At 35.6% G+C, this 12695-nt stretch overlaps 1 protein-coding gene and 1 pseudogene across 1 annotated transcript in view; one reads left to right on the top strand and one right to left on the bottom strand.

Annotated features, from left to right (window-relative positions):
- The window catches only part of SDK1 (sidekick cell adhesion molecule 1), a 905178-nt gene that overhangs the window by 397413 nt on the left and 495070 nt on the right, over positions 1-12695 (bottom strand). The window lies entirely within an intron of this gene.
- LOC105868204 (ribosome biogenesis protein BRX1 homolog pseudogene) lies at positions 9409-10470 on the top strand (annotated as a pseudogene).

Raw genomic sequence — 12695 nt, 5'->3', positions numbered from 1 at the left:
TCTGTTTGCTCTCTTGACAGTTTCTTTGGCTGTGCAGAACCTTTTAATTTGAACAGGTCCCATTTGTTTATTTTTGTTGCTGTTGTGATTGCCTTTGGGGTCTTCTTCATAAATTCTTTGCCTAGGCCAATGTTTAGAAGAGTATTTCCAACATTTTCCTCTAGAACTCTAATAGTTTCACACCTAAGGTTCAAGTCTGTTACCCAGCATGAGTTGATTTTTGTGAGAGATGAAAGGTGTGGGTCTCTACAGGGAGAACTATGAAACACTGAAGAAGGAAATAGCAGACGACGTAAACAGATGGAAGAATATACCATGCTCATGGGTTGGCAGAATCAACATTGTTAAAATGTCTATACGACTCAAAGTGACCTACTGAATCAATGCAATCCCTATCAAAATACCATCATCATTTTTCACAGAAACAAAAAAAATAATTTTACACTTCGTATGGAACCAGAGAAGACCCCGTATAGCAAAATCAATCCTAGGTAATAAAAACAAAATAGGAGGTATCAGTTTACCAGACTTCAAACTATACTACAAGGATATAGTCATTAAAACAGCTTTTTATTGGCACAAGAACAGGGACATTGACCAGTGGAACAGAACAGAGAACCCAGATATAAAACCATCGTCATATAGCCAACTAATCTTCGACAAAGCAGACAAAAACATACACTGGAGAAAAGAATCCTTATTCAATAAATGGTGCTGGGAAAACTGGATAGCCACATGTAGAAAACTGAAGTAAAAATAATGTCAATTTTTGACTTACCCATGGTTTCCCAAAAACTGCTCTACAAAAAATTTTGAAAGGTAATTACAAGCCAAAACATGCTTTTGAAAGACTGAGGACATGCTTTCACAATAAAAATAAAACAAGAAGTGTCAAAGTGAAATGTCAGAGAGATCAACTGTCAAACTTAGTACTTAAGGAAATTGGACATTTCATACTTAATAACCTATTTTTTAATATATATACACACACACATGCACACTGTGAAATGGTTAAATCAAGCTAATTAACATATGCAACAGTTCATACTTTATTGGGGTGAGAACACTTAAAATCTATTCTTTTAGTAATTATCAAGAATGCAATATAGTTATTAAATATAGTCACCATGACGTATAATAGATTTCTTTAACTTACTCTTCCTAACTAAAATTTTATGCCTTTTGACTAACATTTTCCTAATTTCTCTACCTCCAGTTGCATTTCTATATAATATCAATGAACTTATGTAAAGCAAAATTTAAAATATCATTTATACACTCAACAGAAATACTTGAGTGAAAATTTGGTAAATATGTTCAGGATTTGTATGTTGAAAACCACAAAAATACAAAAGAAAGAAATCAATGTTCTAAACAAACGGAGAGACATACCAAGTTCAGGGATTGGAAAACTCAATAAAGGGAGGGTATTAGCTTTATTCCAAACAGGTCTATAATAGATTTAATGTGATTCCTATAAAAATATCGGCAAGATTTTTTGTAGATATATGAAAAAGTATTCTAGAATATGTAAAGGTAAAAGAATTAGAATAGCCAAAACAAGTTTGTAAAGAAGCATAAAGTGGGAGAAATAAGTATACCAGATGTTAAGACTTACTATATAGCTACACTAATCAAGACAGTGTTGTATTGGCAAAGGAATAGACAGATAGGTCAATGGGACAAAATTGAGAACTCAGAAATAGATCCCAAACAGATTTTTTTTACAAAGGTTCAAAAGTAAGTCAGTGGAGTAAGGAGAGTCTTTTCAACAAACAGTACCAAAGCAACTGGAGATTCATATGGAAAAAGAAATTAACCTCAGCCTAATACTTTATCTAAAAATTAACTCATAATAGACCACAGATAAATATGTAAAACTATAAGATTTTTAGAAGAAAATATGGGAAAAAAATCTTTGGGACCTATGGCTTGATGCAGAGTTCTTAGACATGAAATCAAAAGTATAATTCACAAATGAAAACAATTGGTAAATTGGACTTCACAAAATTAAACATTTTTGTTCTGTACAAGACCCAATTAAGAGGTAAAGACAAGTTACATACTAGAAGTAAATATTTGCAAAACACAAATCTGATAAAGGATATATATCTACAATATATAAAGAACTCTTAAAAGTCAACAATAAAAAAAAATCCAATTAAGAAAATGGACAAAGAGCAAGAAGGATTTTAACCACAAAGAATATGTGGATGGCAAATAAGCACATAAAAAGACGTTCGACATCACAAGCCATTAGGGAAATGCAAATTAAGACCCCAGTAAGTATTCACTTCACACCCATTAAAACAGCTAGAATAAAAAATTGTAAGGCAGAGAAACTGAATCTCTCCACATTGCTGAGAAAAATGTAAATGGCACATCCACTATGGAAAAATGTTTGATAGTATTTTTAAAAAACTAAACATACAGTTACCATTCTACATTCTGCCCAGAAATTGTACTCCTGGACATTTATCCCAGAGAAATAAAAATGTACATCTACACAAAAACCTGTATGGAAATGTTCATAGCAGCTTTATTTGTAATAATCAAAATGTTGGGGAAAAATGTTCTTTAATAGGTGAAGAGTTAAACTGTGCTACATCCATACTGCAGAAAATTATACAGCAAAAAAAGGAAAAAACAAATGCAACTTGGGTGGATCTCAAGGGTATTAGGTTGAGTGAAAAACAGCCAAACTCAAAAGGTCACATAATGTATGATTCCACTTGCATAATATTCTCAAAATGATAAAACTGTAGAGATGAAAAACAGGTTAGTGGTTGCTAGGTTATGATGCTGCAGGGGAGAGGGGCAGGCATGACAGGCTAGCACAAGGGAGATGTTTATGGTGATAGTACAGTTCTGTGTATCGATTGTAGCAGTGGTTATACAAATCTACACACTGGTAAAATGACACAGAATCTGGTAAAATGACACAGAATCACACACACACAGATAAACACACACATGATATTGGTGGCAATCTCCTGGTTTGATATGGTACTATATGTAAAATATAACCAGTGAGTGAAGGGTACATGGGAATTCTCTGAACAACTTTTATAATTATCTGTGAATGTATAATTATTTTGAATTAAAAAAATCAAAAGAAAATAAAAACTCTGCTAGAGAAAAGAAAAAGAAGGAACAGCCCCAACTCATTCTACAAGGAGAGAATAACTTAAAAATTAAAACCAACAAGCTGTTTTATCCTCCTAGAACACACCAGCTCGTCAACAGAGAGGTCTGATTGGCATTTTCAGGGTAGATAAATGTTGTAGTTTGAGAACTGAATAACCAAACAGGGTGAAACACATTAAGATAGAGGTTGGAGGATCCAGAGAGCTCTAAGTGCAAAAGCCCTGAAATGGGACAGGTTTGGTGTGTTACAGGATGTCAAAGGAGGCCCAGGAGGGAAGACTAGAGGGAACCAAAGAAACGGAGAAGATATGAGCTTGGAGCAGCCATGTCATCTGGAACCTGCCAGACCTTGCTCAGGAGTCCTTATCAATGAGAAGGATCAGTAACCTATCACATCCAGCCCCACCTTCCTGCTTTGGTCAAGATTGATGGTCCTTAGGGCTAAGGAGGGCACATGTAGAGAGAGCACATTGGCAATCTATAACTGAAATAAATAATTTTATATAAATGTAGCCATAAGAACTCAAAATGCATAGTTGAGGCCAGTTAATGAATTTTTTTAAAAAAGAATTAAACATTCAGTAGGCTCCAAGAGTCATGAAACAAGAATTTATGCTTTTAATTATAACCTTGCCCTGACATTGAAAAGAGAATAAATTATATGCAATATGCTCCAAAGAAAAGTGGAGACATATTAGAAAAGTTTTCATTAAAGCTACCACAAGGAGGGGAAAAAAGGTTATGTTGATAAAATATTACTTTCAGCTTTTAAGAAAAACAGTTATATGAAATAGCTAATTACATAACATCTCATAAATGAAAGAATGTATCTTATTTTATAATCTGCATCTCTGTCTTCCTTTGTTCAAAAACCATCAGCTTAGTCTTTCTAGCTTAACTGTGCTTTAGAATGTATTATGAAAATAAGAGAAATTTACTAAAAACTACCTATCATTGGGCAAATGTCTGAGTTTGGGATATTTCTTAGGGTGGAAAGGGAAAAGGGGTCAATATAAAAAGAAAGGTAAAGGGAGTTAGCTCAACCAAAGCCAGGAATTGTGACAAGTCTGCTAGGCCAAGAACAATGGGGAACACCTTCTAGTATACCTGGGCTTCCAACACACCACAGGTCAATAAGATATCTCAAAAGGTACAGAGGACTTTTCTCTTTTGATTGAGGGATTGAGGGTGTGTGTGTATGTAAGAGTGATTCAGATGAAAACGCCTGAATACCATTTTAGTTTATGAATCATTTGGTATGTAATGGCAAATAGTACTTAGCTTAAAAAAAAAGGTACTAGTGTAGCTGAGAGCATATCAATATGGCTAGAAATTTTCACAGATGAATAATGAGAATAAAGATACATATATGTCAATACTGAAGTACCAAGCTGGTAAGAACTACTAGAACAAAGAATTTTCAAAAATATAGGAAAATGTAATTATTATTAAAACATGTCCTTATCAGATTAGATGCACAGGCTAGAAGCTTTCTAATCTAGCATACCAGGATACAGAGTAGAAAGCCCACCACATTGAAGCCTGTGCAATGGAAAGTTAGGGTATTGGGAGAAAAATTCACACACCTACTGTCATCTAACCAAAACATAAATCTCATTTTTATCAAATATACTTGCAGGTTATAATAAATCCCATATAGTAACCTAAATGGGTTACATAGTTCTGGGAAAGGTATTGTTCCATTTCATGAAGATAAGAAATCAAAACTTCGCCTAAAAGAAGAACGAAACATGTAGAATAAATCAGAAAAAAATGTGAACCAAGTCATATTATAGTAATTTAGTCAGTAAATTTAGAAGTACATACCCAAAGCACATAGTTACAAGTGAAGAACATGTAAACTCAGGCAAGGGTAGAGAGAAGTTATGGGCCCACCTGTGTAAATTTTAGAATAAATAGTGCCTAACATATTCATGTGCCTTTAAGCATGGAGAAGGCAGAAGGAGTCTCAAGTGAGTAACTGGAAAATTGGAGAGGCATATCACACTTTTAGATAGGAGAATTATTGGATCATAAAAGTATTATTTCTTCCAAGATTTAGTTGCAACATTTAACAAAATTCTAAAGCACATACCAATTAAACTTTCTGAAAATGGAAAATATTTTGATGTTTATAAGAAGAATCAAAAAAGTAATAAAAGCCCCAAAATTGTTTTTAGAAGGAGAATAAACATGAGGGACTTACCCTACTGGTTGTCAAATGATATTAAATCCATACTATTATAAATAATGATTGAATACTAAATAACTGGGAGAGAAGAGATAAATCTTCCTTACAGAAGAATCGGAATTAGTAAATGTGGAGGAATGAGGGAAATAGAAAAATGACCATTAGAAATCCACAGAAATAGTTATGGTAGGCAAGATCCACTGATAAATGCTGAAATTAGTGGGCAAAACTTACAGAATATTTGCATAACCTCGAAGTATCTACCCAAGATATTAATTTTTGTGGTGGTTTTAATATATGTCCACAAATTCATTGATACTCCTCCCTCTAGTGAGTAGAGTTTAACTACCCTCTCCCTGCATGTGGGCTGGCCTAAATGACTCACTTCTAATGGAACACAGAGTGAGAACACTAATTTTACGGTGGAAAAAGCTGGCTGAAACACCTTAACCAAATCATCACACTAACGCCACCAGTAATAAGTTATGTTGATGTCATGTGCCCCTGATATGATGAGAGGTTCACCTTTGTAAGATTGTTTCCCCAAATCCATAACCCTAGCCTAATCATGAGAAAACATCAGACAAGCCCAAATTGAGGGACATTTTTAAAAATAATTGAGCAGTGCTTGTCCAGAGTATCAAGGTCATGAGACAAGGGAAGACCAAGAATCTGTCAGATTGGAAGTGTTTAAGGAGATATGACTAAACGCAATGTGGGGTCATGGAATGGATCCTGGAACAGTAAAATGGCATTAGGACAAAATCTGGAAAAATCAGAATAAAGTCTTTAGTTTAGGTGATAGTGTTGTACTAATGCAAATTTCTTAGTTTTGATAAATGTACTATGATCGTTCAAGATGTTAACATTAGGGAAATGTGGGTGAAGGAAATATCAGAACTCTCTTGCAACTCTTTTATAAATCTAAAATTATTTCAACATAAAAAGAGATTTAAAATGATATTGAACAAAATCAACAACAAAAAGTTGACATTTGTACAGAAGAGAGAGACCCGATACAGGCCATCATAGATATGTGTGATTAATACATAGTAAAGAAAGAACTATAAATCAATAGGACAGGAATAGATATTTCAAAAACATAAAGGAAATATTGGCTAGTCATTTAAAAAAATAGATCCTTACCTCATGCCATACAGCAATATAAAATTCCAATAGAAAAGCATTTATGAAAATAGACTATAATTTATGGCATACTAAGTAAGCATGGGCTATTACACAACCATTTAAAACAATGAATTAGAGCTATATAAATGGAGTTCAGTAATTTTTGTAGATATTGTTGAGTATGAAAAGATATAGTAAAGCATATAAAATATGTCCCAAATTTTTAAAACGCTGGCAATAAAAACTGTGTGTGTGCATGCCCATGTCTACAGAGGACTATATGACCAAACAAAAAAATAAAAAAAGATACCTATTAGTTTGTTTATATATATATCAGAGGAAAAGAGAGAAAAGGAAGCAACAAGGTAAAAACAATGAACTTTTATAAAAGATGTATCTGATCACATTTATGCATATTTAAGATTATAACATGGGAATATATGTTATAGAAATTAAATAATAAGCATTAAACACTATAACACAAAAATAAAATTTTAGATAAGTATATATCTAATGGCTAAATATGAACTTATTTTCTAAATGTAAAAACTATGTAATAAATAATGAAGACATTAATGAACTTGACTACATAACACTTATAATTTCAGTTTACTTAAAAACCAAGAACATCAAAAGGCAAACTAGCAAAAATGTGTAAAACAACAGAAAATTCATTTTAAAATTAAAAATTAATGCTACCCATTTGAAAAATGCTCAGCATTATTAATAATCAAAACAAAGAAAACAAAAGTAATAAAAATCATTTTTGTTATCAAACCCACAGGTGCACAAAGTTTGTCAACCTACACAAACTCAATTGCCCCTTTCATTTTAAAGAATTGCTTTTTATCACTTTAATCATTTTTCTTCCTTTCCAACACAACAGAAGAAGCTGATCCTAAGCCTCTAAGCAAACCAAGAGAGCCAAACAAAGAGAAAGACTTCACAAAATTGTTGAACTCCAGAGCAGGCTGGTTTAGCTTAAAAAAAAAAGTCTATGATTTTTAAAGCCAAAGGTTATGAATCTATTTCTCAGTAGTCTTGTGATGTCTGTGTGTGCATCTGATCATGAATCATTACCTTCCCAGAAACACTTTTTATGAGAGCTAAAGTTTAGATTTATTGCCCTCGCGGATATTATTCTGAGTATAATCAGTCAATTTCATAAATTTTACTACTTGACTCAAGGAAGAATACAAATGGGTACAAACCCATTCTTGTGACTTTATCATATAACTATATAATATGGGGAGAACGCCAAATACTTTCTAGAGATGATACTTTAGAAAGGGCACATTTTAAGTTAGGTCTCAGTTCTCAATCTACTGTGATGGGTTATAATACATCAGTGTCACTTTTCAATGTAATGTAATTTAACTTTTCATGATAAATAAGAGAAGGATGAGAACACCAGCTATAAGACACATGTTTAACAACCAGATACAGTGAGAAATAGAAGAAAAATTTCCACAAGTACAGTCAATCCTCCCCACTTTGCCCTTTAAAGTTATTAAGACTCCTCTCAGGTCCTATTTCTGAAGGCGTTCAGGATACTTTATATTTGTTTCTGGACCCTTGTTTCCCCTTCTGTAATAAACTCACAAAATAATTTATAAGGCTGAGTAAGGCCTCTTCCAGCAATACTACAGGAAGTGTCAGGGTCTACTGAAAGCTGAGCCTCATTTGGCCTGGCATGCCTGGTGACATTAATTTACATGACATCCTATCCAGCATACCTTTAAAGGAAAAAAAAATCACAGCCACAGAACCTTGTCCCAACCAAGTATAATGAAGGATGTAGGTATCTGAGTCCCCACTAATAAATGTCATCTACTGTGCCAGGATGTTTTGATGTGGTTAAAAGATTTTGGAGTTACTTAGTTGTGGCACTAACCTTGGATGAGCCATTTGACTGCCCTAAGGCTCTGCCACTTCGTCTGAGAAAAGGAATAATGACACTCATAGGACTGCTGTAAGAAGTAAAGAAGGTAACACTTGTGAAGTTTCTAGCTGAGTGCCTGACATAGAGTTTGCATTTAATAGCATAAGAGCAACAATAACAATATCTATCATTATTTTTTTATAGTAAGTCCATTAATCTTTTCCTAAAGGCCAAGTTTAGTGTCCAAGAATTCATGTAGAGCAAGAGACAGAGGATCTAAAACAGACGTCTTCAGAGCCAATCAAATGGAGGAGAGAGGATGATGTCCAACCTCTGAAATGCAAAACGTGGAGGCATGCTGTCTCAGCCCGCTTTCTGTTTCTAAAATGGGATAATTTATAAGGAATACAATTTATTTCTTACAGTTCTGGAATTTGGGAAGTCCAAGGTCAAGGGGGCACATCTTGTGAGAGACTTCTTGTTGGTGGAGACTCTGCAGAGTCCTGAAGGGGCACAGGACATCACATGGCAAGGGAGCTGAGAGTGCTAGCTCAGGCATCTCTTCATCTTCTTCTTCTTATAAAGCCACCAGGTCCCCTCCCACTTTAGCCCATTAATCCACTCACGAGGACAAAGCTCTCATAACCCAATCACTTCTTAAAGGCCCCACCTTTTAATACCGCCACATTGTGGATTAAGTTTCAACATGCATTTCATGAGGGACAAACTTTCAAATTATACCATGTCCCAAAGCTATTCCCTTGCTACATATACCTTCATTTTTTTTCTATTTTTAAAATTATTATAAAATAAAAATGAAGTAGCAGCTAACATGGAAAAGTTAAACATCAAATTCAGGTCAATGTCTATGTCTTGAGAGATGGGAGAGGTAGAAAGGGGCCTTCAACCAGGCTGGTAATGTTTTATGCTTTCAAGTAGCATGCTGGGTATATGGTCATTCATTACATTCTCCTTTCTACTTGTTTTGTGTGTCTGAAATATTTCATTACACTTTTGAAAGAGGTAAAATCATAAAATGTAAAATGAGTCCAAGGAGCATATTAGAGAAATTTTATAAAGATAACACATTTCATGGTGGCAACCAAGAGGAAGCAGATTGGAGGCAAAAATGCCAAAAAGAAGCCAAAAACAATGCCTGGTCACCAGTTAAGCAGCATAGAAGAGGTGGAGGAAAGCAAGGGACTGAGACTGTATTCCAGGCCCTATTAGCAAGGGCAAGTGGAAAAATAAGGAACGGATTTTCATCTTTTCTTCCACAGAAATAAATTTCACAATAAGACATTTAATGCAGGACTTGAGAATGCTGATACCTTATTCTAAAGCAGATACTAAAATGCATCATAAAAGATAAATTATTTGTTATTATTTGTGAGGTCTGTAAAATGAAAAACTGTAATAAATGCATCTATTTTGAAGCTAAGAAAAAACAGGATCTCTATGTATGGATTTCAAATTTACCTTATGGAGCATCTGCTAAATTCCTTCCTCAAAATGCTCATACCCCAGCTAAACACAAGATGATTGGAAACTGTTCGAAAGGTTCTGGGCCCTTTGTCCTTTGACCTTGCTTTTGATGATCTTTCAGAAGAGCTGTTAGTTCAGATCGTTAGTACTCCATAGTATCATCCCCAAAGCCAAGTATGTGTGGACCATATGCTTACTCTCGCCATTTTGGGTAACAGAACATAGTTTTAGAACTTTCAGTAAATTGAAGAAGATGCTGCTCTTATAGAAATAAAACCTTGTTCTGTATTAAATCTTATAAAGATTTTCCAGGAAAGTTTAAGAGGACCAACTTTACATGAAAATCCTTACTACCAGTCACCAAACACCCCTCGGCGTGTCATAAGATCCATCATTGCTGAGAGATACAAAGGGAAACAGCAAGTGAAAGATGTGCAGAAACTCAGACAGCAAGAGCTAAAGACTCTTCTTCCACATGACCCCACTGCCGATGCTTCTGTTAAACCAGCTAAGAAGAATCCGCAGAAATATGGCCGGTAAAACCAGAGCCAAAAGTCAACTTGAAAGCAAGAAAGAAAAGGATTTACAAAAGGCAAGGAAAAGGAAACAGAGGATGGACAGTGGGAAACCAAAATGAATCAATCGATAACTAATTCATTTTTCTGTTATTTTATATTTATGCTGTATTTAGTATGTAAATACTTTTATTATCTGGTACTATCTTATATATAATTAGTATAACATTCAAAAGAAAGAAAAATTAGCATGTTATCTTAAAATCAATGATTACCTTTTCTTAAATAAAAGGAAGGAAGGGAGGGAGGGAGGGGGGAACGAACGAACATGTTTATTAAAAATAAAACAAATTCATCATGTGCTAAGTCCAAGGACTCCGTTCTCATACATGGGGCAGCCGACTACTAGTACATGGGGGTTGGGGCAAGAGGGTTTCAGGATGTTCATATTACCCTCAGGGCAAGAGGGTTTCAGGATGTTCATATTACCTAGGGAGCAGGGCAGGAAGCACCTGCTCTGACATGAAGAGGTCCTAATCAGGCTTAGGTAGATCCAGCTACATTTTCCAGGGTGACTTCAATTGTGTAAAAATGCTGCTCCCTGCCCCCACTTAAAACCCCTCCCTTTCTGAGATCCTAGAATAACCAGACTGCACAGTCATTGAAGAATCCAGTATTCTGAATGCTGACACCTCATTTATGCTTTAAACCTTGCTTCCAACAGCTCAGTAAGTGGCAGAGGATTGGAAGGTTTAAAAAGATACAGTTTATAGCTTTCCAAATCTAAAGAAAAAACAAGATTGACAATAGCTATAGAATCAACACAAGAAGGATGCAAAAGCTGTAAAGGGCAGAGGCTCAAGGGTCTACTTAAAAGTTTGCACTAAGAAAGAAACCTGAAGACTATCTTACGGCACAAGGAATCCTTTCATAAGCTGAAAGCGACCACCATTGTGCACTGAAATATTCAGTATTCGTCACGTCAATTGCTGGGCAGGCTCTTTCTTTATAGAACATAAAGACCTTCAAATACATAGCTTTTCTGTCTGTGAGGAATACATCTTATGTTCAGCTGATTATTAATAATGATCATGTCTTTTCAAAGAGGAATAGAAGATTTAAAACAAGTTAAATGAATCATTTACAGGATCTTTTAATATTGGAGGGTTGCCCTCAAATTTAGAAATGTGTTATTTGTCTTTTATAGAAACAGACTAAAATATTTAATTTATAACCCTTATGTGAAAATATAACTTTTTAAAGGGACAATTGGGTTGATATCTTTCATAAGAGCACATCATTCTTCTTAATTTTGTCATCACCCCATTTGAAGGATTCTGGAATCCTTTGACCCTTTTTTCCATTATCCCCCACACAGTCCTCAGTATTGTTGTGAAATGAATCCTTTCCTTCCCTTTATATGAAAGGTTTGAGTTATAATATCACAATGTTAATATCTCGCTGTTCCCAAGCACAATGCAGTGTATTCCTTTAGCTTTCTATTCTATAACGCCGGACATGTGTGAGAAGAGGTTACAGGGAAACAGAGTCCAAGCAGGAGCCATCAGTGGTCCTGATGGTAAGTCAACAAGCACATAAGGAGAATGATGGTCGGGTGAGAGGATAGGAGGGGAGGATGAATGAATAAATGGATGATGGGAAGATCAGAGGGAGAGAAGAAAGAAAGATTCACATGCCTGAAGGGACATCAGTTGGGCAGTAGAGAAGAGATGACAGCATAAAGGCCCAATTTGTGAGATTTACTTATTCATCAACTATAATAACTTGGGTCAGTTCTTTGCTGGGCCTGCTTGGGCAGAGGAACAGTGACTGTAAAGCTGTATAAGACACAGTGCCTGCCTTCAAGAACACATGACTTAGTAAGGAAAATGACTAAATTAACTCTCCATGCTCACTAGAAATGGCTGAAGAAAGGGAAGGGGGGATTAAGGGGGAGGAGGGAAGGCGTAGGCACCTGCAGCCAGGTCTGTGGTGAAGAGCTCAGGATGTGCAGCCTCACAGGCAGCTGCAGGTCAGGATCTGGCCAGGATAGGGCATGGTGGCGGGGAGGGATAGCACGGTTTGGAGCCAGGCAGTGCTAAGAGGCCAAGCTTAGGGTCCATGCAAGTTTCAAAGCAATGCCAGCGTTCCAGGAACTTTGCTCCACATCTGGCCAAAGGACCCACCAACAAATTGCATACCTAGAGCACAGCCTGGACTGATCCCCCTTGATTAGGGTCTATTGCACAAACTGATTCCCCTTTCAGAGATGGGGAATTAATTGGAGGCTTCTCGAAGCTGAGTGGGCACCTGTTGTGAGCCCCCACCTTTCCCAATCTTCCTCCCC

This window comes from Microcebus murinus, chromosome 19 (genome assembly GCF_040939455.1).
Source record: "Microcebus murinus isolate Inina chromosome 19, M.murinus_Inina_mat1.0, whole genome shotgun sequence".
Lineage (NCBI taxonomy): Eukaryota > Metazoa > Chordata > Mammalia > Primates > Cheirogaleidae > Microcebus > Microcebus murinus.
The sequence above is the reverse complement of the archived record's forward strand: the minus strand, read 5'-3'. Positions and strand labels throughout refer to the sequence as shown.